Source organism: Antechinus flavipes, chromosome 3 (assembly GCF_016432865.1).
Source record: "Antechinus flavipes isolate AdamAnt ecotype Samford, QLD, Australia chromosome 3, AdamAnt_v2, whole genome shotgun sequence".
Lineage (NCBI taxonomy): Eukaryota > Metazoa > Chordata > Mammalia > Dasyuromorphia > Dasyuridae > Antechinus > Antechinus flavipes.
In genome coordinates this window covers 455,514,760-455,538,920 of record NC_067400.1, presented here as the reverse complement: position 1 = coordinate 455,538,920, position 24,161 = coordinate 455,514,760, and the positions used below count along the sequence as shown (strand labels likewise).

At 34.8% G+C, this 24,161-nt stretch overlaps 1 protein-coding gene and 1 long non-coding RNA gene across 3 annotated transcripts in view; one reads left to right on the top strand and one right to left on the bottom strand.

Annotated features, from left to right (window-relative positions):
- Positions 1–24,161, top strand: part of MTUS2 (microtubule associated scaffold protein 2) — a 451,993-nt gene that overhangs the window by 289,201 nt on the left and 138,631 nt on the right. The window lies entirely within an intron of this gene.
- The window catches only part of LOC127554713 (uncharacterized), a 31,976-nt gene continuing 23,566 nt past the window's right edge, over positions 15,752–24,161 (bottom strand). Inside the window, exon 2 of the long non-coding RNA XR_007952054.1 lies at positions 15,752–16,143. This is a non-coding gene — a long non-coding RNA (uncharacterized LOC127554713). The remainder of the gene's footprint in view (positions 16,144–24,161) is intronic.

The following is a 24,161-nucleotide window of genomic DNA, read 5'->3' as shown; positions in this document are numbered from 1 at the left end:
TCCTTTCTGTGATGGTTCCATCCTTCTCTGTTTCCACCAGTATCCATAGAAATCACTTCACAGTATTCTATGGTTTTTACCACCTTCTTCCTCATCCCTAAATGATTTGAAGTTGCATTTCCAGTTAGTTGATTCTGAAACAAAATTTGCTGGGTATAGCTCCTCATTTCAGCTTCTCAGAATTTTTATCTTATTTCATAGCTCATCTAAATTATCACTTCCTCATGAAGTGTTCCCTTGATCCTAGCCCTAATATCTTTGTTAATATTCCTTCCTTCAAATGACCTTATATTTATTTATCTGTATCCATGTTGTATCCTTATCCTTTTCCCTCACTAGCAGTAGACTTAGCTCCCTGAGGGCAGGAACTGTTTTGTTTTCTAACTTTGTATCCTTTGCACCTAGTGCGCTGCCTTCTATACAACAGAAACTTAATAATTCCTGATATTATAGTCTCATTGAAGAGAGACAAGGTACATGGAAAACAATATGAAAGGGAATATGATCATGTCCCAAACAGTGGGTGCTCTAGGATAGGGGTATGCAAACTAAGCCTTTTGACCAAATATATTTGTACAGCCTCTGAGCTAAAAATTTTTACCTTTTTAAATAAAACAAAACTATTTAGAAATGCAAAAACCATTCTTAAAGGCTCCCAAGCCATGTAAAAGCAGGAGGGAACTGGATTTATCTGTTGTTTGCCAAACTCTAAGAGATTAGAGTGTGGAGAAACTAGGAAAAGCTCCCTAGAGATGGTGGAATTCACTGCCGAATTCCAGGAAACTGGAAAATAACTTCTATTTTTTATTCGCTTTATATTACATTTATATATTACATATTCAAAATATTCTGGCTACAGAGAAGGAAAAATTAATCATTAAAAATAAAAATGACATGAAAATTGAATGCATATTATACATACGTATGTATGCATGTGTGTGTCATATATCTCAATGCAAGCTACTAAGTGTCTCAAGGGATAGAACTTTGGCCTTGGAATCAGGAAGAACAGAGCTCAAATCCAGCCTCCGACACTAGTTGTATGATGCTGGGCAAGTCATTTAACTTCTGTTTGCCTTCATCCATTAGAGAAAGGAATGGCACATGACTCCAGCATCTTTGCCAAGAAAACCCCATGAACAGTAAGAATTGTGGGATCTTGAAGAGTCAGTAGTGACTGAACAACAGCAATTATATACCAGTGTATACACACATACACACACACACATATATAAAATCTATGTCATTCAGTCACCTAAATGAAAATTAAATGTTAAAATAAGTATAAAATAATAATATAAATAAATAAAATACAAAACTAAAATAAAAAAGAAGGGATAGAGAATGATGGTCTTTTAGGTTCTCATCACTTTTCCCCTTCCTTCCAAGAGCTCAGCTGTTGTCACAGGTAGCCAGGTTGAGCTTATAATCTAATCGAAGGCCCTGCTACAGAACTTCTACAGGGAAAAGGAATGTGTGAAATATTCTTATTAGCTTTCAGGTCATATGGGGGGAAAGTTATGCTCTGATTTGAAAAATGGAAAGGATTTTTTGGAAAGCCTACTCACACTTTGGGAGTTTGGACTTAGTGTCCCCACTGAATAGGTTTTTCATTAGAATTGCTATCACTCACTGTTTTTAAGAAACATCTCAGCTGTTGGCCCTCTAAACCTCAAGTCTATTTCACTCACGGATGGAAAGAGACAAATTTTATTCCCAAGGACTCAAAAGAGAAGACTTGTTCCCAGGGCATAAGAGCATTAGGTGCAGACTCAGCAACACCCTGTACTGCCCTTCAACTTTATCTGGGGAAACCAAAATTATTTCCCTAAAAATTATTCATAGGCATTTAGATAGAGGGCAGAAGGGCTTATTTCTCTTTTACTTTCAGCTTCTACTTTTTTTCCAGTAATAGGGAAATTTACTCATGCAAGACATACAAAGTTGTTCAAGGGAACCATCATGGGAACCATTTAAAATACCTTGACCTATATTACACATAATTAAACCTGGAACAGAGTTACACTTTGAAAAAAAACCCTCTCAGATTTATGCCTGTGTTGTTGTAGGTTGTTTTTGTGTTGCCTTAAAAAAAAAATCAGGACAAAAATGTTCATAGCCACTGGCAGTATACCTGCAAGGATGTACTTGTAAAACACATTCTGTCTGTGAGACTACAAATAGAAGCAGTAACAAGAAGAGAGAGCTTGCATACAGAGCAAGATTTCACCTTCCATGTCAGGAGCCTACATAATCTACCTCACCAAAAATGAAATTCTTCAAGTGCCCTTTATTTATCTTAGATGATTGGGAAAACTTGGTCCATTTAAATTCCAAAGCCATGTGAATTTTGCTATAGTAGCAGAATACCATGTCAGACACCACCAGTCCAATAAAAACCCTATATTTTTGTAATTTGATATGTTATTCAAGTCAATATTTTTCCCTTGATTTGGAACTATGGCTTTAGAAGTTTTGGCTGGGGGTAATCACCATTTAGGCTGGAAATTAGTCAATGAATCATTAGAAAGGACCTTGTCCTGAACTGGTTTTAAATTCTCTACTATACTGACAAAGGAACCATATCATTGAAAAGATAAATAATCAATACACAAATAAAGAGATGCTCATATTGATACAGCCTATCGTGTATAAATGCATGAAAGGAACAGAAAAGGGTTAGGAAATAATTAAGTCTAGTGTGACTGTAATTAAGCATTTAAGTATAGCATCTTGGTCTTTTGGCTTGAGGCTTCAAGAGAGAAATTATGCCCTTCCAGACACTCTTCAGGTGCCTGAAAGAAGAGAGTGACTCTGGGAAGAAGTTACCATAAAGAGGAGCTGGCACTTCAGTCATATGAGTCAGCTTCTTCCCAGAGACTTTCTCCTTTCAAAAACCTGAAGGGTAATCACTGTAGAGGAGCTGAAATTTTGATCATATCAAGTCCTTCCCAGAATCTTTTTTCCTTTCAGTAACCTAAGCATAGTACAGAAAAGTATGAAATTTTGATCATATCAGGTTCCCGGAATCTTTTTTCCTTTCAGTAACCTAAGGATAGTATGGGAAAGTATGAATTCTCTCTTGAAACTGGAAGCCAGAAAACAACTTTCTTCTCTGCAATTCTCACTAACTCCTTAATGCAAACTCAGAACATTAAGCAACCAGTTTTAAGCAAGGAAAAGAGAGTCCCATATCAGTTGAGCAAAGAGTTATGGAAAGGAGAGTATAGGACTGGAATAAGACTTAAAAGATTTGAGTAAAATGCTGAAGGACCTTAGATTTAGGGGGGGAAATGGATGCATTTTATCTTTGTAGGCAATGGGAACCATTGAAGGTTTTTGGGTGGTGTCTGATCTATGAATTAAGAAGATTGTTTTAGCAGTTGCTTGAAGGGAGAAATAGAGGCAAGGAAGACTAGGTGGGAAGCTATTACGCTTGTCTAGGTAAGAGGTGATGCAGGCCTGAATTACCTGTGTGACAGGAGCAAAAAGGAAGACCAGAAGCTAGAAATGTGATGAAGTTGAGAGTTGATTCTGACTCTCTTCAGTCTCTCTGTCTCCTAACTCTGGTCTCTCACATTTAGTGTGTCTTTTAAAAAGTCCTTTTAAAAACCAGTGGCAACATCATGGCCCAGGTGAACCATATTTCAGACCTCCTCAAATGTCATAACTCACTTAGTCATTTTCAATAGAAAATCAGTGGGGATATTTATAACTTCTTCCATCTAACCATGCCAACAAAAAAGTCTTATCCATGAACTCTGTTAAACTTGACCAGACTCGTTCTGGTATTTCCTGGAGAGGACACAATAAACATGAGGTTTTTTTTCTTAACTTTATATCTAGTTCCCTGATCCGGATTAGCCTCAATTAATATTATGTATTTCCATTGGACTACAACCAATTGCATATTTTATAAAATTATAAATTTGAAGTATGCTATATTTGAATATGTAGACCACTTCTGGGTATTTATTATTCACATTCATCAGAACCTGACTGCATACATCATGAATTTGAAGTAGATTATAGATCTGTGACTGTCTCCTGTAATAGTAGGGAGTAGAAGGAGAAATAGCAGATGGGGGCAAGAGGTAATGGTGATAACTCAGTATTTGAGGTAAGTGCTTTTGAGATATCCACAGATAAAAGAAATAAAAGGTTGTTGCTGTTAAGTCACTTATCTGACATCTTGTGACTCATTTTGGGTTTTCTTGGCAAAGATACTGGAGTAGTTTCCTACTCCAGCTCATTTTTCAGATGAGAAAACTGAGGCAAAATCCAGAAAGAGGACTGAGGGACTGAATGTGGATCACAACATAATATTTTAATCTTTTTGTTGTTGTTTGCTTGTTTTCCTCCTCATTTTTTCCTTTTTGATCAGATTTTTCTTCTGCTGCATGATAAATGTAGAAATTTTTATAGAAGAATTGCACATATTTAACATGTTGAATTACTTGTTTAGGGTAGGGGTTGGGGAGAAGGGAAGGAGAAAAATCTGAAGCTTTTTGCAAAGATGAATGCTGAAAACTAACTGCATATATTTTGAAAATAAGAGGATATTATTTAAAAACTAAAATAAATGAATAATGATAAAAAAGAAAACTGAGGTAAACAGGGGTAAGTGACTTGTCCAGATTCACTTAATTAGTAAGTGTCTGAGATCTCTGTACTTCCTGATTCCAAGCCCTGCACTCTATTCACTGTACTACCTCGCTACCCTAAAAGGAATGGAGAATATATAAGTATAAAACAGGGCTTTGTTGACATTATTGCCCAAAGGCCAAAGATGTGAGAAAGGGAAGAAGTTAGAACAAGAGTGAATAGGACTTTTATGAAAGTAGATAAATGGGATAGGTAATAATGAGAGATGTTAGAAATTTCAATTTGAAATTAAAAGATGAAAGGAACCAAAAGCAGATTATCAGAAGCCTCATACAACTGGGTAGCATGATAGAATACTAGAGCTGGAGTCAGGAATAACTGAGTTATATTCTGCTTCAGACACTAGTTCTGAGACCCTGGATTCAATAAATAATATTTATTTGCCTACGTTTCCTCATTTGTAAGATGAGAATAATAATAGTACCCTCATCTCAGGATTCTTTGAAGGTCAAATACAAATAGTATTTGTAAAGTGCTTTGCAAATCTTAAAGCACTATATAAATTATAATGATGATGATTTGATCACAAATACCTGAAGACTTAGAAAGTGAATTTGAAATTGAAATTGACCATGTCTTATCAAATAAAAAATGAATTGTACAAATACAGGAATTATCTAGCAATACAGCTACTAGGTCTGTATCCAGAGAGATCATGAAAAAGGGAAAAATATCTACAGACACAAAAATATTTTTCTCATGGGGGCAAAATATTAGAAAGTGAAGGGGATGCCCATCAAATAAAGAATGGCTGAACAAGCTGTAGTATATGAATGTTATGGAATACTATTGTACAATAAGAAATGATCAGCAGTCAGATTTCAAAAAACTTGGAAAGGTATACAAACATACAAAGTGAAATGAGCAGAAGCAGGAAAATATTGTATATAATATCAACAACATTGATGGTGAACTATGATTGACTCAGTTCTTCTCAACAAAAGAAGGAAAATGGCATCTACATCCAGATAAAAAAGTGATGGACTCTGAATGCAGATAAAAGTATATTTTTTCACTGTAATTATTCTCGTGGTTTTTTAAATTTTGATCTGTTTCTTCTTTCACAACTGTGACTAATGTGAAAATATGTCTTATATGATAGCACATGTATAAACTATATCAAACTGCCTATCATTTTTGAAAGAGAAACAGGAAGAGAGAAAAGGGAAGGAGAAAAATTTGGAATTCAAAATCTTAGTAAAATGAATGCTAAAAATTTTCTTGACAGGAAGCTAGGATTAAAAAATAAAATGCTATTTAAAAATGATTTGCTCAACTAATAAGTGTACTTGAAGGCTGTACTTGAAGAAAATAAAAACAAATATAGGAGTTCTTTCAGCATCAGTTATTTGTGTGAATTCAGGTCTTTGACTGATTTAATCAGTGTGCAAATGCATGCCAAATTGGAAGGTCATAGGATCCTAAATTTAACTCCCAAAAAGATCTTATATGCCATATACTTTGATCTTCCCATTTTACAAATAGGAATTGACATCCAGAAAATTTGTGACTTGAGCAAGATTACATATCAAACTAGTGACATGGCCAGTACTAAAACCCAAATCCTATGAATACCATTCTAGTACCCTTTTCACTATCTCCAATGGCAAATATGAAAAGAAATTATGTCATTTGTTCCAACAAAGCTTTTAAAGTGAGTTGTTAGCTCTGAAAATGATAAATAGATAAAGGCAAGGAAGGTGATTTTTATTATCATTTTTCCTTAGAGAATTTTAAGCAATATAAAACAATCAGCCCAATGAGAGGTCAGACAAATATTTTATTTTCATCTTATTTAGAGAATTTTTACCAACATAAAACAATTAGTACAATGGAGAGGCCAAATAAATACAAAAATTACCTCAGCCAAGCAGAGAAACATGATGCCAAGAGCAAAACTAAAAAAATTGGAATTAGAATTACATTAGAATTGTAAGAATATTATGAAGGAGAATAATAAGAGAGTTTAAACATACTCGCCTCACAAGACAGCAAAAAATAATAATAATAATAATTACAGGAGAAAGTAAACCTATGGAAATCTTGGTATGAAACCCTACTGAAACAGATCATCCTGAGAGCATTTATAGATGACTCAAGAAATGGGAAAGGGAGCTGTTTTTGCTATTGTTTCTATAGCATCATCAATATGCATCATCAGTAACAGTAGAACCAACACATTTTGACTCTAGCACTTCAGTTCTTAGTATGCTGGCAATATCATTCCCCCCTAAAAAAAAGAACTTGGGAAGAGCAAGTAGACCTAACCAAATGGTGATATAACTTGAAAGGTACTCAGGAGAACACTTCTCAATATAGTTCAAAGAATGAAAGACTCCCTTCAAATGGAAAAGATCATTGACAATATTAAGGCAAAAAAGGCGATAATCAATCAGGCAACAATAACCATGTTTCCATGTGCTTACTTTATAATATCTGTAAAATCTTTAAGAGAATCATCTCTGCATATATTGACATTGTACTTGATGAAAATCTGAAAATGGAAATAGAAATATTCTAAGATCATTCTGTTGATAGTCACAAAATTAAATGAGCGATGTTGAAACTACAAGTTCCCACCATATTTATTATTTATTGATTCAGATTCCCAAAAAAGTATTTAGTAAAGCAGAACTCAGCTTTGAGGTGTCCCCATTCTGTGGGAAATACAGTGTGATAAAGTGAAAAGAGCCAGATGAATTCAAATCCCAACTTAGATACTTATTATCTATATAGTCTTGGACAAACCACTTCTTTTTCTTGAGCCTCAGTTTCCTTATATACAAAATTTGAATTGGATTGGATTAGAAAGAGTCCCTTCCAGCCATAGATGCTATGTTCGTTAGCTCAGAGATAAATGATGATGTTCTTCATTACTTTAACACCCTGAACACATTTTAAGTAATTGCCTTTACATGAGTGTGTAGGTGTTTAGAACTCTTGCCAAATAAAGGAACTATCCTTGGTTATTTACCTGGAAGTTTTCATGAGCAAAGGAGGTTGTTCTCCACTCACAGACGGCATTATCTTCATGTAGCAAATGAATTTCTGCAGCTGTCTAATTACTTCCCTGAAGTCATGTAGCTGATTTAGTAGCCCATTTTTTAACTAAGGGTTTAAAAAATAGGAAAATCTTGAAACTTCTTTCCTCCATAGCTTGAAAAAGTAGGTCATGCAAAATTTGTTGAGAAGAAACTGTGGGTTCCTGATATGGCTATTCCTTTGGCATTACAAAAACTAAAGGAAATAGGTTTGAGGATTGCTGTAATGGAGAAATCTTTACTCTTAGTAGATCCCTTCCATCTGGAGGGTAGAGTTATGAAGTATAAAGGCATAAACAAGAGGGAAGGAAAGGAGGAAAGAGAGAAGGAAGTAGAAAAGGAAAGAGAGGGAAAGAGAGGAAAAGAAGGAAGGAAGGAAAGAAGGAAGGAAGGAAAGAAGGAAGGAAGGAAGGAAGAAAAGAAGAAAGGAAGGAAGGAAGGCAGGAAGGAAGGAAGGAAAAAAAGGAGAGAGAGGGAATGAGGGAAGGAAGGAGGGAGGGAGGGAAGGAAGCAGGGAGGGAGAAATAGTGAATGATTTTCCCTTCTAAGGTACTTAAGTGTTGAGCTCTGGAATCCTTTTCCTAGGATCTCCTTTCCTTCCTTCCTCCTGTCCTCTCCTGTCCTTAGTGAGTGTCTTAGTCATACATTTATCACTACATTCAACAAGCCCCAGCCATACTTCATGTTTCACAACATTAATCTTCTTGCCATCTGCCCTGCCTGCCTCTTCACTCTTTAGAGTAAACTGCTAGTCCTTGCCATATTCCCTATCTCTTTTCCTCTCCAGAATTCATCATCAAATCAATGTTTTCCTTATTACTGGAAAAGATATGTCAGTCAACTCCCTAATGGTTCCACTCATTATTCTTGTTGCTTCTCAACCCAAAACACTTTTTCCTCATTACAATTCATTTATATTGTACCAATGTGTATATAATATTTATGTACTATACTACATATTATATTTTATGTTATGTATAGTATATAATAATGATTTATATATGTGTGTGTATATATATATATGCATTTTTTTTTTACTGTGCCACTCTTATTACAATAGAAACTCCTTAAAGGCACTGATCACAGGGTTAAGTATACAGAATATATTTTTTAAGTGATTTTTTTTTTCATTTAGTCAGTCATGCATTCATTTTCCATTTCAAGGAAAATAGGCTGCAGGAGGAACAATGCCTACTGGGGTTCTTTTGGCATGGACTTTTCTAGCTTTTTCTAAAGCTAGAAGATTTTGAAACTGAATTTAATTCATCCCAAAGACTAAGGTTTCAACCCTTAATATAACTTCCTGGTGATCAGTACACAAGAAGTCAGGAGTTCCTCCTTCAGGCTGTATTCACTTTGTGACCACTAAATGAATGTAGTACTTGCATTTTTGTTTTTCTTCCTAGGTTATTTTTACTTTCTGAATCCAATTCTCCCTGTGCAACAAGAGAACTGTTTGGTTCTGCAAACATATATTGTATCTAAGATATACTATAACATATTTAACGTGTATAAGACTGCCTGTCATCTAGGGGAGGAGGTGGAGGGAGGGAAGGGAAAAGTTGGAACAGAAGTGAGTACAAGGGATAATGTTGTAAAAAATTACCCATGCATATGTTCTGTCAATAAAAAGTTATAATTTTTAAAAAAGAAACACATCCTCAAAACAAATATCTGCACAAAATATTTAGTTAAAAAAAAAACCACCACTTTGTGACCACTGTTGGACCAGGTCCAATGTAGAAGCATAGTAGCTGTTTAGCTGCTCCCTACTGAATCAGTGTTGGATCCTTGCTGAATGTCCTTTCCATGCTGTTGTTAAATAAACTTCCTTTTCTTAATTGTCTCATTTTGTTCCAATCCCAAATCTGAACTACCAGTCTGACTTAAGTCAGAGCTGGCCTACACCACAGGCTAAAAAACTGATAATTTAAAATAAATTCACTAAGGGCAACTGGATGGTGCAGTCAGGAGAACCTGAGTTCAAATCTGGATTTAGACAGTTAACATGTACTAGCCATGTGACCCTGAGGAAGTCATTTAATCCCAAATCTTAGCAAAAACAAACAAACCAAAAAAAAAAAAAAAATAGAGTATTTAAAATAAATTCACTAAGCAGACAAATGGCACAGTAGATAGAGTGCTAGATCAAAATTCAAGATCACCTAGGTTTGAATCCTGCCTCAGTCATTTATTAGATGTATGACTCATAAGTCACTTGTCCTTGTTCAGCTCCAGTTTCCTATCTGTAAAACTGAGATATAATAGCACCGACCTCACAAGTTGGTAGTAAAGGTTAGATAACTTGACATATGTAAAGCACTTTGCAAATTTTAGAGTGCTGCAGAAATGCTAGCAATTATTAGTTGTTATATTAAATATGATATAGTTCCTTCTCTATTATAGTCTGCCTTGTAGAATTTAGTGTTTTAAGGGTGGTCTTTTTCAACTATTCATCTGAATAAGTAGAGAAATTTTTAATCCAGAAACACCACTAGGGAAGAAGGGCATATATGCCAGTGTCATTCTCTCCTTTTTACAAATAATTAATGGACTGGCTCAACTTTTAATGTCGTAGTTAATTGTTAGGGACCAACCAGTGTTCTCTTTCCCCCACTCTTTTCCTCAGCATCAGCTGCAGGGACTGTCCCAGGATTTCCATGACACCACCAGCGTGAGTTAGGCAAAAAGACAAAAGCTCTCTTCAAATTAATTTGGAAGAACCTCAATGTATTTCCATTAGTCAGTGTTTAGTTTAATGTAGTGACAGGCCTCCAAGTAGTTACTGATATCACCAGCAGTTAAATTAAAAGGTGGGGCTGAGGAGGTTGGTTTTATTCTTTTCTAATTATTTTTATAACAGTCACCACCTGATTAATTTCATGGATTTAATGAGATATAATTGCACACATACACACACACACACAGCTGAGCACATCGGATTTGCAACTTAAAACAGGAAAATGAATACACAGTTGCTTTCTTTTGTTTCTACATTACCTGGGCAGGAAGATCACCATTATAGAGCCCCTTTTCCCAAAGGGCTGATCTTCTATAAATAGATATAGAGATTGGACACTTCCCCAACCACTGCCCTATCTCCAATCCATTTTAGTACATTGGATCATCAGAACCCATCTAAAATTATTCAAAACACATTTAATGCCTCTATCAGACATAATTTTATATCAATGAAGAAATAATCTAGGGGGAAGGGGAAGCACGTTATAAATTGACTAAAGAGAAATATTCTACAAGAGTATGAGCATGGAACCATATCATATTAGCAGGTGTATTGTTTATGATTATTAGTGAATAATCGTATTATAGTTGAGACCTAATCCTTTGAATGGAATGGATCATTGTTGGTATGTGATTTTTGTTGGGGATGCCCTCAGCCTTTGTTTTCATTTGCCCTGAGAGGCACAGTATTTTATATTCCATAATGTGTTTCTTGCTCTGGGCTGCAGCCTACCCAGTATTTCCTTAATGGAACTGCTCTGAAATGGCTGTCTTCAGGAGGGACCAGTTGGCATCATTTGTGTACTCCTTTCCTTTTATTATAGCACACATTAAACTGTGAATTGGGTCTTTTAACATTTCATAGACATCATTACAAATTTGATGACTTCATTTTCCCTTAACTGGGCTTGGGTTATCATCATCACAGCTTCCTTCACTCATGGAGAAAAAGGAACTGTTCAAAAAACATTCACATGATGAGCTTGATTAAAATGACTGAATGAGACACGTATACAGTTGAACGCCCACAGTCCTGGCTACTGGGGATGTTGAGACTAGTGGATTGCTTGAATTCAGGAGTTTAAGAGCTGTTGATTGGGTGTTTGCATTATTTCTAGTAGTAACAACAGAGAGAGTCCTGAGGACCAGGGCAGTTGGGATCATTCTCTAGGTTGCCTAAGAAGAGCAAATCAATTCAAGTCAGAAGCACAGCAGGTCAAATCTTCTGAGCTGATCAGAATGTGAATAGGGTACTGCCCTTCCATCTTTGAAGAGAAAGGAGACCCAGTCTAAAAAATTAAATTAAAATTTTTAAAAAGACTTAATGGCCACAGTTTCTGTATTTGAGTCACTGTGCTCCTTTGGAATGTGAACTAGTATCTGCCTTCTTATTATTTTCTTTAACAATATTATATCATGGTAAGAATGCTGCATAGAATTAAGGGATAGGGATTATATATGGTCCAGAGTCTATCACTTGCTAGTTGTATGGCTTTAACCGAGACTAATCTTTAGCCAGTCTAGAATTAAATTTATTTAAATGTAACTAGGTTGGTCATCAGATAAGCATCGAATCTATCACTGGATCTATATACAAAGCCTTCTGAGCCCCACTGAATCTTCTGTAGTTTTTCTTCCAAGAGTTATAGGTTTTCTAACTCTAGAATGAGGATGATGAGAAATTTATTGGGAAATATAGATCAAAAATAAAAATTTTTAAAATTCAAAGACTTGTAAACTACACAAATTTCAACTTTATTTTTAAAATATTTTTTTTTAGGAAGAAAAGCTTATAGACACGAGACATGATGAAAACTGAATGCCACCACACAAAAAATTAATTTGGTCATATTTCAAGAGAGAACATCATTCTCTAGTTAATAAATGGTCAAAGGATATGACTAGATAATTTTCAGATGATGAAATTAAAGCCATCTATAATTATATGAAAAATGCTCTAAATCATTATTGATTAGAATAATGCAAATTAAAACAACTCTGAAGTACCACCTCACACCTGTCAGATTGACTAAGATGATAGGAAAAGGTAATGATAAATGTTGGAAGGGATTAGGGAAAACTGGGACATTGACACATTGTTGGTGGAATTGTGAACTGATACAACCATTTTGGAGAGCAATCTGGAATTATGCCCAAAGAGCTATAAAACTGTGCATAGTCTTTGATCCAGCAGTGCCATCACTAGGTCTGTATCCCAAAAAAATCATAAAGGAGGGAAAAGGACCCATGTATGCAAAAATGTTTGTGGCAGCTCTTTTCATGGTAGCAAAGAATTGGGAAATGAGTAAGATGTCCATTAATTGGGGAATGACTGAATAAGTTGTGATATATGAAGGAAATGGAATATTATGCTCTATAAAAAATGATGAACAAGCTGATTTTAGAAAGGCCTGGAAAGATTTACATGAACTGATGCTGAGTGAAACAAGCAATATGAGGAATACATGGTACATAATAACAGCAAGAATGTGTGATGACCAACTATGAAAAACTTGGTTCTCACTAGGTTTTAGACAGAAAAGATCATCTGCATCCAGATAAAGAACTAAGGAGATTGAATATAAATCAACATATGCCATGTTCACTTGTTTTTTCTGTTTTTTTATCTCTACCATAGTTTTTCCCTTCTGCTCTGATTTTTCTCTCCCAAAACAATTCATAAAGCAAGGTCTATTAAAAATAAATACATTTATAAGGAAAAAAAAGATAGGAAACAACTTGTTACTGAGGTGGGAGTCATTTCTGAATTTTAGCTTTCAGTGTACAGACCATCAACTTATTAGAGCAAAAAGCAAAAGAGAGGATAAAAAACATTTTAAGGCTATGGCTTTAAATTAAATGGTTCTGTTAGGCAAAAGTATACAGACACTGACAAAAGTACATATAGAAAAAAACCTATATAAATTCTTTGTCACAGCAAAGAGAGCAAAAAGATTCTACAAGAGCTTTAGTAAGCATTTTATTTATTTGTCAGATGTAAAGATGTTGTAGTCAAATGCAACACCAGGTAAGAATATAATCTCATTTGTAAAATTTTGTAAAGTATGATTGGAAATTATGAGCAGAATCATCTCAAAAAATCCAACAAAAGAAAACAAGGTAGAAATGCAGTAGAAAATAAACTTAGTTTGAAGAAATGACCAGACAACTTTTAATAGGTCATCTCAGTGTCATTTAAGCATAACAGTAAAAAACAAACAGAAGAAAAGTGGAAAAGATCTGTAAAGAGTTATATTTAAAAAGCCTTTTCACCATTGGAGATGATGAAATTTAGAATATCTATAATATAAGGATAGAATTCAGAAGATATTCCAGAAATGCATATTAAAAAAGACCTGGGGATTTTATAGTGGACTATAAGCTCCATGAGTCAAAACAGATCTTGTAGTCAAATAGAACTATGGTGTCCAGAGTGAGGAAGATGATAATGCAAGGGTTGGATTCTGTCCTAGTCAGGAGAATTGTGTCCAATTATAAGTACTTGGGACATTGATAAGCAAGAAGGAATATTCACAAATTGGATTGAATTCAGAAGAAGATAAATTAGCCTCTCATGAGGGGACTTGAAACTATGCCACATGGTCATCATTTAAAGAAATTATAACATGAAAAAGAAAAGAATTAATTAGGGGTATAATAGCTATTCTAAAATATATTGAGCACTCTTGGGTAAAACTTGATCTGTGGGGTCCTAGAGGGTCACCTTAAGGCCATCAGTTAAAAGTTCTAGGGAAGAGTTTTCAGCTAATAGAGCTATCACCTTTGTTAACATGACTGACACACAACATATTGTCTGACTGTATGGACTCAGTAAATTGTTGCTGACTCACTGATTGCATCAGTTTGTCCCTCTTCTTGAAGGACTTCAAACCAAGATTATATAGTCATTTTTCAGGGTTGTTATAGATTAAAATTATCAATTTGGAGGGCCTCTCTGTATATCCAGGGATAGCTCTATATCCCTCCCCCCCTTCAAAGCCTTCCCTTATTTCTGGTCCCACTCAGTTGGTCACAGTGGCCATCTGGTTACCATGATGATACTCTGCTATAGCTTGGCAGTTGAATTAACTCAGATGCCAGGATTCTTAAAGAAGGCAAGTTCTCTAAGCCTTCCTCATTTTTAGTGTTTCTTTTTAATTAATAGAGTCTCTTGTAGCATCTTACCTACCCTTAATATGTTTCTGACTCCCAGCTTCCCTCAAATCCCAACTAAAATCCCACTTTCTATAAGAAGCTTTTCCTGATCCCTTTAAATTCTAGTGTCTTCTCTCTGGGGATAATTTCTTATTTATACTGTATATATAGCTCATTATTACATAGTTGTTTGCATATTGTCTTCCCCATTAGACTAAGAATTCCTCAAGAATGAGGACTGCCTTTTCTTTTTCTCCTCAGCCTTAGCACATTGTCTGGCCCTGGTACCTGCTGATTAAATATTTGTTAACCGAATGATTGTTACTGTGAACAGGTGAACACAAACTCTGTGCCTAGTCCAATGCGTCCCTGATAATGGATGATTTATGAATGATTATGATTGAATCTTCTAATGAGTGTTAGTCACTTGATGTGGACAAAGCAGACAACGTTAAAGTTAACTTTCTTTGAATATAGATGCTGGAGTCTACCGTCCTCCTCTCTTAGGGTCATAATTTTCTCATCTGTACAATGGGAAGAATTTTGTTGATTTATCTGATTAGTTATGAAGAAGAATAAGAACTCTTTATAAGACTTTAAGTAAATATACAAATATAACTATAAAATAATACACATTATGAAGGGGTAACATAAGTATTAAATATTGTAATAGCAAAAGGGATCAGTTCACATTTCTCCTGTCAGAGGCTTTTTCTCATATTCTCTCCATCCTGTGCTGCTATTGCTATTCTTTGGAATTACCTTCCAATTACTAAACTAGCTATATCCATAGCTTTCCTTAACTTGAATAGCATTCTCTTTATTCTTTTGGATGATAAAGCTGCTAGTAGTTGGTAGATAAGAGTACTGAACTTGGAGGCCTGAGTTTGAATCTACTCTCAGATATTTATTAGCTGTTTCCTTGCCTAGTTTCCTCAGCAATAAAATGACAGTAATAACAACATCTGCCTCAAAGAGATGTTGTGATGATTAATTGAGATATTTGTAAAAATACTTTGCACATAGTAGATGCCACATAAATATTTATTCCCTTCCCTTTCCTATAATAAAATTATATCATAGCTATTCTGAAATTTATTTTAGCATAATATCAACCCTTGTAATAAATGACCAAAGAGTCACAAAGGTTTTGCAATCACCTTTTAATTCCAAAAATACCAAAGAGTTCACACAGATTAAAAGCAAAAGGCTTTCTTTATTACATTGGGAGAGAAAAATGTGAGACATGTATCAGGGCTTCCTTTAGAAGGAGACCCAATGCAATGGGGCTAAACCTTGACTTATATCTCTATGTCTAGAGAAAGAATCAGACAGTGTAGTGTAGCAACAGTAATGAGGCACAGGTGCAACAAGGAGGCAAGTTTGTCTGGAGATAAAAATTCCATTCATTGGGGCATGATGTCTGGACCTCAAGCTCAGGAATTATCAGTTCTGGGATTTTTCTGGGATCATCCAGAAGGAGAGGACCAAGGATTGTTATTCCAAGCTCAGAGCACAGTTTGATTGTGGGACCTTGGTTCTGGAAAACAGGTAATAGTAAAAAATAATAGTAAATTACTATTTAGTAAAATTGAGTAAAATATGTAATTTAGTTTTAAAAAAGTAATAATACTAAAAATAGTAACAGCAAATAGTAAACATTTAGCAGTTATAAATTTATTATTAATAAAATAAATTAGTAAAGTAATAAAAATAATAAAAAGAGATGGATCATCTTGGATCCTGACAATAGTATCTTTTCCTTTTTCAAGATTCCTATAAATGTTACCTCATATCATTTTCTTTTTTTTAACTTATTTTATTATAACTTTTTATTTACAAAACATATGCATGGATAATCTTTCCACATTGATCTTTGCAAAACCTTTTGTTCCAAATTTTCCCCTCCTTACCTCTATCCCTTCCCCTCCTTACTTCTATCCCTTCCCCTAGATGACTATCTCATATCATTTTGAAGACAGAGTCATATTGAGGATATGGGGAACTGTACTAGTTAGGACTTATCCAGAAGTACTTTGGAAACATAATATAAATAAAAATTGTTTCTAGCAGACTTAAATCACAGAGAATATTGTTACTATCTATTTTTTTTTAAATCTCTTCCACTCATGGATCATATTATGGCTAAACCTATCCTGTTCTTCTACAAGAAATCAGATTATTATATCTTAGTAAAGTTCAGAGCCATTAAGATAAGGCAGTTAAGTGGTGCAGTGCAGTACAGTGCATAGAGTCAGATTCTAAATTCTGACACTTCAGAACTCTGAGACCCTGGGCAAGCCAGTTTACCTCTATCACAGCTAGTTTCTTCATCTATAAAATGGAATTAATAAGACCTATTTCACAGGGCTGTTGTAAGGATCACAGTGGTAACATACATAAAGTACTTTGTAGACTTTAAAATATTATATAAATTCTAACTATAAAATTCTAGTTATCATTAATATTAAGTTAAGGAAATAATTTATGAAGAGAGCAACAAATATTGACTAGCAAGTTTCAGTGTTTTATCTCCATCTAAAGCAACTTTTCTTTTATAACAACTTTGTGCTAGTCTCGCCTTCTCCTTGACCATTACATTGGTATCACTGTCAATCTTAAACATATGGTATACATTTCCAAATAAAAAACATAAATAATTGTCTGTATTAAGTTCCTTAAATTAATCTTTGATAAGTTTCACTGGTAGACACCTGGACACTTGATTTCTTCATCTGTAAAATTAAAGGAAGGGGCCAGATAAACTCTCAGCCTGCTTTCAATTACACAGATCTATGGTTCTGTTATCATCAATAATCAACCAACATATATTAAGTGCTTACTGTGTACCAAAGACCAACAACCAAGGAAGGGTCAGAATAGTTGGCGCCTTGAAGGTCACTTTCTCAGAAAGGAGCTCAAACAAGGTTGGAGCTGTGATTTTTCACAGGTCCTTTTATCAGCAGAGAGCCAGAGTCTTGTAGGAAATTTAGAGACGTGTCTAAACCACTGGGAGTTTAATCGACTTGCCTGGGAAACAGCTGCTGTGTTTCAAAGGTGACACTTGGACTTTGATGTTCTTGATTTCAGAGTTGGCTTTTTAAGCCCTATACCACTCTCGGGGAGACAACATAAAAATAGGTACATTCCAAATAGATGGCTCCAGCCTTATTATAATGAGGGAACTGCCCTCCAGACTTCCCTGTTACTGATCATGGCTCCACCATTTCTCTGTCATTTGGACTCCAAACCACGGTCATCTTTAATTCATTCTTCACCTTTATCTTTCCTGTTCAGTCCATCAACAGGTTCTGTTGAGTTTTCCTTCCAAATGCCTTTTGTCAAAACCCTTTCTCTTTATTCCAATGGCTGTCCCCCTAGTACAAGTTTTTAATACTTTATGCCTAAATTGTGATATTAGCTTTCTAACTAGCTTCCCCATATAAAGATTTTTTTTCCTTCTATAATTCAAACTTCTAATCTTTCTAATCTTCAGACCATTTCCATGTTAGTGTCTCCCAAGTACTTACTGCTTAGTATTCAGTAACCATAATTAGGTCCCTTCTACCCATTCAGTTTTTCTTACCATGACTTCCTAAAACCAACTTGGACTTTAGTTCATCAGCCCCCCTCCATTTCCTTCCCAAATATATCATATTCTTTTTCATATATATGCCTCTATTTCAGGTACCAAACTGTTAATTCCCTTTTCATAGCAACCTGAGTTCAGATCTGACTTCAACACTTACTGTGTGACCTGGACAAATCACTTAACCTGTCTGCCTCAGTTTCCTCAACTGTAAAGTAAGCTGGAGAAGTAATTGGCAAGCCACTGCAATAATTCTGCCAAGAAAATCTCAAATGGGGTGACAAAGAGTCAGATCCCACTGAAATGACTAAACAACAGCAGCAACAACCACAACCACAGAACACTGTACCTGTGATCAGGAAGACCCAAGTTCAAATCTCACCTTGGATGCTTACCAGTTGTGTTATCCTAGGCAAGTAACTTGGAGATCTCTCTGCCTCAGTTTCCTCATCTGTAAAATGGCAATCATAAGAGCACCTACCTTCTGGGATTGTTATAAGGATCAAATGAGATAATATTTGCTCAGTGCCTAGAACATATTAAGTACTCAATTAAATGTTTACTCCCTCTCCTCATCCTTTCATTGTTATTTCATCACTTATATATATAGAGAAAGAGAGGAAAAAAGAGAGAGAGAGAGAGAGAGAGAGAGAAAGAGAGAGAGAAAGAGAGAGAGAAAGAGAAAGAGAAAGAGAGAGAGAGAGAGAGAGAGAGAGAGAGAGAGAGAGAGAGAGAGAATATGAGAGAGAGAATATCTCATTTTCTCAACCAGACTGTCTGCCCTTTAAAGTCTGGTACCATGGCCTATCCTTATTTTATACCTATTTTTTCTGAATTCTATTCTATTCTATTGAGTAACATTTATGTAGGATACTCTAGAAGATATTTAATAATGTCCTCAAATAATGCCCTGCATTATGAAATGAGTGATTTTACAACATGTATTAAATATCATGTACATATGATATAAGAAAGCTTAAAGGTACCACCAAATTGGCCTTAAGACCATACTGCATTATAACATATTTTAAAATATATAATTGGAAATCAATAGGATCACATTTCAAATAATTCATAAGAAATATGCTGCCAGAGCAATTCAGATTTTACCACTATGCTACTGACAAATTCTGCTTATATATATATAAAACCACCAAAGTACTAGAAGTTTACATAGGGATTAAAAATGAGGATGGAAAGAAGGTTGTAAATTCTATCCTATGGCCACTGGCCTCTATCTGGAAATGAGAAAGTTAAAGAATAAAGATGTATGCTATTTAGCTCTTTAGAAATTGTAGTTCCCAAGTACTATCTCTTTATTTGCTTATAAGAATGTCCATTTTAAGAAATAGATCTTTGAGAAAACAATGTAAACTAAAACAATCTCCTACCTCCAAATCCCTGAAGTTATATATTAATTATTTGAGCTTTGTATGTAAGTCCCTTTGGGGATAAGACTTGAGGGACATTTTAGTCACGAATTATCTTTCAAAAACCTAAAAACCAAATTTATGATAAGACCACTAGGCTATGCTATATTTCAAGTTTAGAAACCCTTCTGGTAAAGCTATCCATTTCTCTGACATAGCATTTTTAAAAGATGGCACATAACTCCTGTTGTCAGAATTCATCAATATATTCATTATGTAGTGGAACATTGTCATGCCAGACTTTCAAAATATGATGCCATTCTAGGTATGTTTAAATTAGTTTGCTGAAGAATTCATCACCAGTACAGTAGGCTATAGATAGAACACAAATCCTTGTCACTATTTCATTCTGTCAATTCTGAAATTAAATAAATGGCATATAGCGAGTGTTCCTGGATGTCAGCAATTTCAGAGGATGGTCAGATGACTCAGTTCTTTATGAAATATTGGATTTTTTGGTTATTGTTATTTGGCTAGAAAACAAGACAAAATCTCATCTAGCTATTAACATCTGCTGAACACTCAGTAAAACACTACATAACTCTGCACCAGGCACTATGGAGAGAAAGGAGAGAATGGCTGTCATTGACATGGAATGTGCTACCTAGGGCCTCATAGGCCCTATGGCCATATGGAAGATGGGCCATAGAGAAAGGGAATGGAGAACCAGGTGTGTCACTAACTGTGTACCCATGTGAGAGTCACCATATGGAGGTTCATAGACGTAAATATTAAAGGGATTCAGGAGTTGGCATTAGCCCTAAGTGTAAGCATAGGAAAGTCTCTGAAGGACTTCTTGACCAAAAAATAATAATAATAATAAGCACCTCACATCTTTCTTTTTCTTTTTAATTTAATATTTTTCCAATTACATGTAAAAATATTTTTATATTCATTTAAAAAAATTTTGAGTTCCAAATTCTCTCTCACCTTCTCCCTTCATGAAATAGCAAGCAATTTTAATAGGTCATACATGCAAAACCTATTTCCATATTAGTCATGTTGTGAGAGAAAACATAGCTCCCCCTTCTCCCAAAAAAAAAAAAAAAAAAAAAAACAAGAAAAACAAGGTTTTTATATTCAACATGTAAAGGACTGCTTGCCATCTGGGGGAGGGAGTGGAGGGAGAGAGGGGAAAAATCGGAACAGAAGTGAGTGCAAGGGATAATGCTGTAAAAAATTACCCTCGCATGGGTTCTGTCAATAAAAAGTTATTTTTAAAAAATAAAATAAAAAATAAAATAAAATAAAATAAAGAATAAGGTTTTTAAAAAGTATGCTTCAATATGCATTCAGACTCCACCAGTTCTTTCTCTGGAAGTGAATAGCATTTTTCATCATGGGTCTTTTGAGATGGTCTTGAATCGTTGCATTGCTGAGCATAGCTAAACTATTCACAGTTGGTCATTTACAATATTGCTGTTAACTGTTTTCAGTGTTCTCCTGGTTTTGCTCACTTTATTTTACATCAATTTATGTAAGTCTTTCTATTGTCATGTGCCCAGTAGAACATCAGGGAGAATTCAAAATATATAACAATAAGTTACCAGTTCAAGAAAGGATATATAATAGTATATAATAGTAAAAGAAATTATATTCATGAGTGTCTATCTTTTCTTTACTTCCTTGTGGGTTTCTTTTTTGTTCTCTGCTGTGCACTTTTTTTTAAACTTTATTCTTTTTTTCCCTTTCCTCCTCCCACTTCCCCCATATAGGCTATAGTTAACTAAAATACATATTTGTGTATACATACATAGATACACACACACACACACACACACACACACACACACACACACCTCTGCCCCCCGCCCCCCACACATACACATATCTTTCCTGTCAAGCTAGTTTAGAGGAATGTGCATTTTATACATGTTAATCCACTTCCTAGGATCTCTCATATGATCTACTTGTGTTGTACCAGGAGGATCCTATTTCTGTCCCAAATCTTGATTTTTCACCTATCTACATTCTCCCTGAGGCACAGGTTTGTTTTGATAGTGGGAGAAATCTGGCAAGCTTGAAGTTTATTGACCTTCTCTGCCATTTTCCCAAAATCTTCCCTCTACTTTTCTAATAACCTTGGCTATATAGGCTTTGTTTGTGCAAAACAGTTTTTTTTTTTAACTTAGTATAATCAAAATTACTCATTTTACATCTGTAATGCTCTCTAGCTCTTGTTTGGTCACAAATTCTTTCCTTATCCTTAGATATGACAGTACTCTAAAATTTGCTTATGGTATTGCTTTTTATGTCTAAATCATTTAATCTACTCTGCTATCCACTTCCATTTTATGGGTGAGTTCATCCCATTCATATTCATAGTTATGATTATTAATTGTCAATTTTCCTCCATTCTACTTCTCTCACCCCATCCCTATATATCCTTCTGTTACTCTCCTTTCATCCTGTTCCTTCTCAAAAATATTTTACTTCTGACCACCACATTCCCCAATTCACTCTCTCTTCTATCAATTCCTTCCCTTCTCTTATTTCCTTTCCTTTTTACTTTCCCATAGGGTAAGATAGGTTTGTAAACCTAACTAAGTATTTATTTATATACCTTCTCTAAGCCACTTCTGATGAGAATAAAGTTCAAATGTTATCCCTCACCATACCAATACTTTCCTCGTTCTTTTATATGAGATTTTGCTTCATTACAACATTTTTCCCCCTTCTCCCAATGAATATCTTTTCATACCTTAATTTTTTTTATATCATCCCATCATAGTCAATTCATACCCTAGCCCTCCATTTATGTATATTCCTTCTAATTGCCCTAATACTGACAAAGTTTTCAAGAATTACAAGTATCATCTTCCATGTGAGAATATAAACACTTTAATATTGAATCTCTCGTACTTTCTCTTTCCTGTTTACTTCTTTATGTTTCTCTTGAGTATTTGAAAGTCAAATTTTGTATTCAGCTCTGGTCTTCTCATCAAGAAAGCTTAAAAATACTTTATTTTATTAAATATTAATTTCCCCCTAAAAGATTATACTCAATTTTTCTAGGTAGATGATTTTAGGTTGTAATCCTATCTCCTTTGCCTTTTGGAATATCATATTCCAAGTCCTCCAATTCTTTAATGTAGAAGCTGCTAAATCTTGTGTTTTCTTGACTCTGGCTTCAAGATTTTTAAATAATTTCCTTCTGGCTGCTTGCAATATTTTCTTCTTGCCTGGAAGCTCTGTAATTTTGCTATAATATTTCAAGAAATTTTCATTTTCAGATCTTTTTTGGGAGGTGATACTAATCATACTAATTTCTATTTCTATTTTACTCTCTAGTTCTAGGACTTCAAGGGAGTTTTCCTTGTAATTTTTTGAAATATGATGTCTAGATACTTTTTTAAAATCATGGCTTTCAGGCAGTTAAAAAAATCTTAGATTATCTTTCCTTTATCTATTTTCCAGGTCATTTGTTTTTCCAGTGAGATATTTCATATTTTCTTCTATTTTTCATTCTTTTGATTTTATTGATTGTTTTTCGATGTCACATGGAGTCATTAACTTCTACTTGCCCAATTCTAATTTTTAAGGAATTATTTTCTTCAATGAATTTTGTACCTTTCTTTCCATTTAGCTAATTCTATTTTTTAAGTTCTTCAGCGAATTTTTGTACATCTTTTTCATTTAGCCAATTTTGCTTTTTTAAGGGATTTTTTTTTCAGAGAATTTTAGTGCCTCTTTTATCATTTGGCCTGTTCTGTCTTTTAAGGTATTACTTTTTAAAATATTTTTGTGCTTCTTTTACAAAGCTGTAGACTTTTTTCATTACTTTCTTGTTGAGCTCTTCTAGGAATTTTTTTTGAGGGGCAGTGCTGGAAGGAGAACGCTATGATCAAGTCACTCTTTTTTTGAGGCTTTATACTTAGCTGTAAGACATTGTTGTCTTCAGTGTTTGTGTCTTGCCATGTTACTGTAGTAATTTTTTGTGGTTATGTTCTTTTATTGTTGCTATTTGCTCATTTTTCCAGCTTATTTCTTAACTTTTAATTTTATGTTAAAGTTGATTCTTCTTCCAGATTGGAGGAGACACTATTCCAATCTTTAAGTTTTTGTGCTGCTGTTTTCAGAAGTAGTTTTAAAAGTCTGTAAGTTTTCAGTTTTTTTCAGGGAGGTATGGTTACTGCTCCCCTGGCCTGTACTCTAGTTTATGAATGACCCCAAGCATCCTTTTCTGCCTTGGAATTACAAACCAGAGCCATGTATGGACAATGCAATGGAGTCCTGCTCACAGTGTCAGTAGAGGGTTTCCCTATAATCGCCCTCTAACTGTTTGTCTGACCCCTTCCCATCTAAGGGCTGAGAGTCCTGGAGGCTGTCGATGATTAACTCACCCTGAAGGATTGCTGATGGCTTGCTGAGCTACAGCCTCTGCTGTGAGACAGACCTTTCCTGCCCACTTTCTAAGCTTTCTTGGTCTGCAGAATTTTTTCACCCTGTCCTTTTGTTGGTTCTGCTACTTCAGAATTCATTATTTTAACATTGTTTGAAGAGGAACTAGGAGAGCTCAGGCAAATTCCTGCCATGACT